Source organism: Pongo pygmaeus, chromosome 21, assembly GCF_028885625.2.
Source record: "Pongo pygmaeus isolate AG05252 chromosome 21, NHGRI_mPonPyg2-v2.0_pri, whole genome shotgun sequence".
NCBI lineage: Eukaryota > Metazoa > Chordata > Mammalia > Primates > Hominidae > Pongo > Pongo pygmaeus.
The window spans coordinates 40,852,689-40,860,195 of NC_072394.2; positions in this window are offsets into that span (position 1 = coordinate 40,852,689).

Genomic DNA, 7,507 nt, shown 5'->3' on the forward strand with positions numbered 1-7,507 from the left:
GCAGGCGCATCACATAGTAAGAGAGGGAGCAAAGAGAGAGAGGAGGAGGTGCAGGCTCCTTTAAACAACCAGCATTCTTATGAACTAACAGCAAGAACTCACTCATTACCATGGGGAGGGCACCAAGCCACTTAAGAGGGATCCATCCCAATGACCCAGACACCTCCCAGCAGAATCCATGTCCAACATTAGGGATCACATTTCACCATGAGATATGGAGGGGACAAATATTCAAACTGTATCAGCATCTTTTAAGTCAAACAGAGGTATTATAACCCAATTCATTATAAAGAGTTGTTGGGCATTTAATATAACATCTGACAAGCAACAAGTACTTAATAAGTGTTAGCTACTACATTTATGTCCTATATCCATAATGACTGTTTTACATTTTTTTCACAAAAATTAGTTATAAGCATGTGTTGAAGTTTTATTTTAAGCTTGTCACAAAGCCAAGTCAGTAGTTCCCTTTTGTTACGGATATTTCAAAGGAAAAGAGAATGGTTGGATAATCATTATTAAACTGAATACAAGACAAAGAATGTATGATAATCATCCAAGTGTTTGGGTAGCTAATTTCCCCAAAGAGGTTTTAATCTTGTTAAAGTTTATCAGAAAATTGCTTAAGCATTTATCAGGAATGCTCATGTCCTCCCAGAAGGAAGTTGTGAATTGTATCACGAAAGTGTTGTATTCCAGGCTGTGATTGGGACGTTCTTCTTAATCATACCCATAAGAATTGGCAGAGCACCGTGTCTCACTCCTGTAATACCAGCACTTTGGGAGGCCGAGGCAGGCAGATCACTTGAGGCCAGAAGTTCAAGACCAGCCCGGCCAACATGGTGAAACCCTGTCTCTACTAAAAAAGTAATACAAAAATCAGCTGGGCTAGGTGGCGTGTACCTATAATCCCAGCTACTGGGGAGGCTGAGACATGAAAATCACTTGAACCCGGGAGGCAGAAGTTGCAGTGAGCTGAGATCACGCCAGTGCACTCCAGCCTGGGTGACAGAGCGAGACTCTGTCTCAAAACAAAAGAATCATGGCCGACATTTCCTGAGCCTTCACTATGCATCTAGTCTGGAGCTGTGTCACAGGCCTGGCTTTGAAACAGGTTCTGGATGCATTTCATCATTGTCACCCCCCACCCCCCAGCATGCTCAGTTCAGTGTAGGACTCTGCAGATGTCTACAACATGCTGATGAGATGGGTGAGTGGGAGCAGTGGCCATCATGTCCCAGGCCTTTGCACAATGTGGAACATACAACACCCTCTCCACACCACCAATATGGAAATAAACAGGTTTCTAAGAGTAGAAAGACCACCCATTGCTCCCCCAGTTTCATTGGGTATGAGTTTGTGCTGTTTGGGAGAATGTGACGTGCTAGGTGTTTTGTCCAACGCCGTAAAGTAGGCTCCTTATCAGGGAGATAACAAGGTGCTTTGTTCTGGCCACAGAGCCGGGTAGAGCATCCAAAGGCTCATTACCAAGCATGGATGCCTTTCCTCTGACAGACAATGAAGAATTGGATCCAAGTTGCTCATTAAGTTCCTTAGAGAGTTGTTGGACATCTTGCTACTGTATGAACAAACAGATGGACCTGGCTGCTGGCTGCAAGGATATTTTGGAAAAATCAGGTCTGCCTACCCACTATGAAGAGTAAAATATTATACTGGGATGGAGTGCATCATCTCCAAGCTGGTTTGGGGATGAGGTCAGTGGTTCTCAAAGTGTGGTCCTCTGAACAGCAGCATCAGCATCACCTGGAAATTTGTTTGAAGTGAGAATGTGCCCAGGTGCGGTGGCTCACACCTGTAATCCCAGCATTTTGGGAGGCCGAGGCAGGCCGAGGTCAGGAGTTCAAGACCAGCCTGGCCAACATGGCAAAACCCTGTATCTACTAAAAGTACAAAAATTAGCAGGGCATGGTGGTGGGCACCTGTAGTCCCAGACACTCCAGAGGCTGAGGCAGGAGAATCGCTTGAACCCGGGAGGCAGAGGTTGCAGTGAGCCGAGATCGCGCCACTGCACTCCAGCCTGGGTGATAGAGCGAGACTCTGTCTCAAAAAAAAAAAAAAAAAAAAAAAGAAGAAGTCAGGATGCTTGGTCCCCATCCCAAATCTACTGAATCAGAAACTCAGGAGAGGGGCCCAGCAATTTGTGCTTTAAAAAGCATTGTAGGTGATTTGGATGCATACTTAAGTTTGAGTTGAACTGAATTTTTTTTTTTTTTTTTGAGACAGAATCTCACTCTGTCGCCCAGGCTGGAGTGAAGTGCTGTGATTGTGGTTCACTGCAACTTCTGCCTGCTGGGTTCAAGTGATTCTCGGGCCTCAGCCTCCCAAGTAGCTGAGATTACAGGCACACACCATCACACCCGGCCAATTTTTTTGTACTTTTAGTAGAGATGGGGTTTCATCATGTTGGCCAGACTGATCTCGTCAGGCAGTCCACCCACTGCAGCCTCCCAAAGTGCTAGGATTACAGGCATGAGCTGCTGTACCCGGCCCTGAGTTGAATTAAATGGTACTATCTTTTCCTCTTTCCTTCTTATTTCACTTCCTAGCATCTTCTCTTTCTCACTATCCTCTCCCATCCCTTCTCCCTCACAAACCAGCAACACCTTCTTAGAAGCCACTGGGATTTGATCTAAGCGCTCAGGTGGGTTGCAAGACCTTTTGAGAGATCACCAGGATGGGAGATGATCAAGCTCCAGAACACTGTTACATTCTCCCAGTGGAACCTGAGAGCAGACCTGCCTGGATGAGCTAGGAGACATTTTGATGGCCATCTCCGGCCATGACAGCACATATTTCTGAGGCAGAAACAAATCCGGGCCAGAGTGTAGAGCCTGTGCTGTCCTGGAGCCAGCTTTAATTGATCATAAGAATGTCTGGGGCCGGGCACGGTGGCTCACGCCTGTATTACCAGCACTTTGGGAGGCCGAGGCGGGCGGATCACAAAGTCAGGAGATCGAGACCATCCTGGCTAACACGGTGAAACCCCGTCTCTACTAAAAATACAAAAAAAAAAAAAAAATTAGCCGGGTGTGGTGGCGGGCGCCTGTAGTCCCAGCTACTCAGTAGGCTGAGGCAGAAGAATGGCGTGAACCCAGGAGGCAGAGCTTGCAGTGAGCCGAGATCGCGCCACTGCACTCCAGCCTGGGCGACAGAGCAAGACTCCGTCTCAAAAAAAAAAAAAAAAGAATGTTTGGGGCAAAATGGCATAGGAAAAGAACAGCAGTGGGAGAAAAGGTGAAAGCCATAGGTAACCGCAGAGAGGCCTGGAGCAATGGAGCTATTCAGAGAAAAATACAACAAACAGCCACCAGGATGGATTTGTTAGAACACATCAGCATTGGCCAGGCGCGGCGGCTCTCACCTGTAATGCCAGCACCTTGGGAGGCCAAGGCGGGCGGATCACCTGGGGTTAGGAGTTCAAGACCAGCCTGGCCAACATGGTGAAACCTCGTCTCTACTAAAAATACAAAAATTAGCTGGGTGTGGGGGCGCATGCCTGTAGTCCCAGCTACTCAGGAGGCTGAGGCAGGAGAATCACTTGAACCCAGGCGGCAGAGGTTGCAATGAGCAAAGATCACGCCAGAGTAATCCAGCCTGGGCGTCAACAGCGAGACTCCGTCTCGAAGAAAAAGAGAACATATCAGCATTTACTGAAGGCTCAAACGGACTTCCGACAGATCTGGGGCTGATATTCAGAGGATGTTCAAGGAAAGGGTGAGTTGTGAAGGCTGGAGAACAAGGCACATTCCTATTACACATGCAAAAAGAAGATACAGCCCAACGGTTCGTTTCAATAAATATTTGCCAAGTGCCAGCAATTCTCCAGGGTGCATGCTGGATTTTTAAGCCGGGTGCAGATCTGGTACCTCATTCTGGTACGGTGGCCCCTGCTAGGAAACTCTTCAGCCACATCCTCAGCCACCTCTGGGTTGACGTAGACCATTCAGGATCCCAGGGCAGCTCCAGGATGCTAAATTCCAAAGGAATGAATTGCTATGGGCTGAACTTTGTACCCCCAAAAGTCACATATTGAAGCCTGATTGGTTTGGCTGTGTCCCCACCCAAATCTCACCCTGGATTATAGTAATCCCCATGTGTCAAGGGCAGGGCCAGATGGAGATAACTGAATCAAGGGGGTGGTTTCCTCCATACTGTTCTCGTGGTAGTCTCAGGAGATCTGATGTTTTTATAAACGGGAATTCCCCTGAACAAGCTGTCTTGCCTGCCACTATTAGTAAGATGTGACTTTGCTCCTCATTCCCCTTTTGCCATGATTGTGAGGCCTCCCCAGCCATATGGAACTGTGAGTCAATTAAACCTCTTTCCTTTATAAATTACCCAGTCTCAGGTATGTCTTTACTAGCAGCGTGAGAACAGACTAATACAAAGCCTAACCCTCAATGTAACTATATTTATAGATAGGGCCTTTAAGGAGATAATTAAGGTTAAATGAGGTCATAAGGGTGGAGCCAGAATCTGATAGAATTAGTGCCCTTATAAGAGACACCAGGGAAGCCATTCCCTCTCTCTCCACCGTATGAGGACACAGCAAGGCGGCCATCTGCAAGCCAGGAAGAGAGCTCTCATCAGAAATTGTATCAGCCAGCACCTTGATCTTGGACTTCCTGGCCCCCAGAACTTTGAGAAAATTAACTTCTGTTGTTTAAATCACCCAATCTATGGAATTTTGTTACGGCAGCCCAAGCTGGCGAAGATACCTCCCTCTGCCCAACCACACCAAGCTGTCCAGTTGCCATGGCTATACTACAGTTCAGGGCAGGGGGCAATTCAAGAGGTGGCCTCTTGCACAGTGTTAAATGGGAAGCAAAGTCAATGTCTCCTCTCTTGTTCTCAGTGTTCTCTCTAATGTACTTGCACCCTCTCCAAGTCAAAGTCCAGAGAAGGGAAATTGGGACACCCATGTGAGCCTCTTGTCATCTGCTTCTCTTTTCCCCTTCTTCTTCCTTAATCCCTCAAGGTCAAAAAAACAAAAACAAAAACAAAACAACAACGACAAAAAACAAAACAAAAAGCATCAGGTAAAAACCTTTTGTGACCCCTAATTATATCTTTCTTTCTGACTCCAGCTAAGCCTTAATGGTAGACAAAAGTGTCTACTTCACATCCCTGAAAAATTTTTGGGAATAGATTCTCCAACTTTGCTTACTGGTATAAAGGAGTAATAAAATTAAAAAAAAATTGAAGAACTCTGCCTTGCAAGCAAGGCTATTGTCCTGTTGCATAATCCTATTTTTGAATGGCAAAGACTGACTGACACTGTGGTCTTCCTTGGCATTCAAATCTTCCCCTAGCCAAAAGGATGCCAGGGATATATTAGAGAAACTATGATGTTCTGGGAAAGAAAAAAGAGAAAAGCATGTTAAAATAAAAAATATATCACCCCAATTTGCATATATACATATAAATCTTTTTTTTTTTTTTTTGAGATGGAGTTTTGCTCCTGTTGCCCAGGCTGGAGTGCAATGGCGCGATCTCAGCTCACTAGAACCTCCGCCTCCTGGGTTCAAGCGATTCTCCTGCCTCAGCCTCCTGAATAGCTGGGATTACAGGCGCCCACCACCACGCCTGGCTAATTTTTGTATTTCTAGTAGAGATGTGGTTTCACCATGTTGGCCAGGCTGGTTTCGAATAAATCTTCTTTTAATCAAAAACATGGTATATCACATTTTACATACTTCCCTGCTCTGAGCTTCATTTGCTTAAAATTGTATCTTCATCTTTCTATCTTGGAACATAGACATCTATCTTGCTGTCTACCTCTATCTCCCTAGTCCGAGTCACCAGTATCTCTCACCTAGACAACTGCCATAATCTTCCAACTGGACACCCTGCTTCCACTCTTGCCCTGGTATAATCCGTTCTCCAAACAAAGAGAAAAAAATTTTAAAATAAAATCTGCTAATGTCAAGACTTCTGCTTCTGAATAGAAGGGAGTAGTTGACAGGCCAATGTTCCTGCTAAGAACTGGAAAGGGTGGATAAAATAGAAAACCATCATTTTAAAGGCATCGGAAAGCTTTGGAGGCAAAGGACTGGAAACATTAAAATGCCAGAAAGGGGACCAGGCGTGGTAGCTGACACCTGTAATCCCAGTACTTTGGAGGCCGAGGTGAAAAGATAGCTTGAGCCTAGGAGGAGTTTGAGACCAGACAGGTTCTCAACATAGCAAGATCCTGTCTCTTTAAAAAAAAAAAAAAAAAATTAGCGGCTGGGCGCGGTGGCTCACGCCTGTAATCCCAGCACTTTTGGAGGCCAAAGTGGGTGGATCACCAAGTCAGGAGTTCAAGACCAGCCTGGCCAAGATGCTGAAACCCCGTCTTTACTAAAAATACAACAGCCAGGCGCGGTGGCAGGTGCCTGTAATCCCACCTACTCGGGAGGGTGAGGCAGAGAATTGCTTGAATCCGGGAGGTGGAGGTTGCAGTGAGCCGAGATCGCACCACTGCACTCCAGCCTGGGTGACAGAGCAAGACTCTGTCTCAAAAAAAAAAAAATTAGCCGGGCATATTGGTGCACAGCTCAGCCTCCCAAGCAGCTGGTATTAAAGACAACCATTAGCATTCTTTCATAATATTTTTAAATTAAGGTATTTATATTGTTTTGGACATAATGCTATTGCACAGTTTATAATAAACTATAGTGTAAACTTGATTTTTTTACACAAGGGTCTTCACTAGGTTGTGCAGGCTGGCTTTGAACTTCCTGGGCTCAAGCAATCCTCTGCCTTAGCCTCTGGAGTAGCTGGGACTATAGGTGCATGTGCCACCACACCTGGCTAAAATAACTTTAATGCACTGGGAGACCGGAAAATGTGTGCGACTCACTTTATTGCAGTGGTCTGGAACCAAGCCTCTGAAATACAGCTACATATATTTATCTGGACTGGGATCTCCTTGAGGGCACCAACTGCCTTACTCACACTTGTATCCTTTTCTCTAGCTTAGCGTCTGGCTCCAAGTAAATGCACAATGCTTTTTGAGCGAATGAGCCTCTCTCCCCAGCTTTCCATTCTCCTGGCTGTCAGTTCTGCTGTGGAGTCTCCAACCAGCTGCTTCCCCAGGCCGTTATACTGGGCACATATCCCAGCAAGGGCCACGCCTCCTTGACCTAATCCTGGCTCTTGGGCCACCTTGGTCAACGGACTGCCCTTCTCAGAGTTCCTCAGGCCCTGAAGACCTGAGATGGCTCCTGCCTCACATGCAACAGTGGCGAGAGGCACATGATGATTGATGCCAGATGAAATATGCAGACTTAGGTACTGTATTACTGCTTAGACTTAGGTGCTGTATTCTACTGCTGTCCCCCACGCTGTGGCAGACATCAGTCTTCAGTTACAGCTTCCTCAAGTGGACCCAGATTCCTTCCCCTGGCATCTGTTCAAGCAGCCACAGCCAGTTGGCAAAAGGTGGCAAACAGAAGTCAGAGGATGGTCCTCAAAGGCCAAGGCAGAAAAAGGACCTGTGACT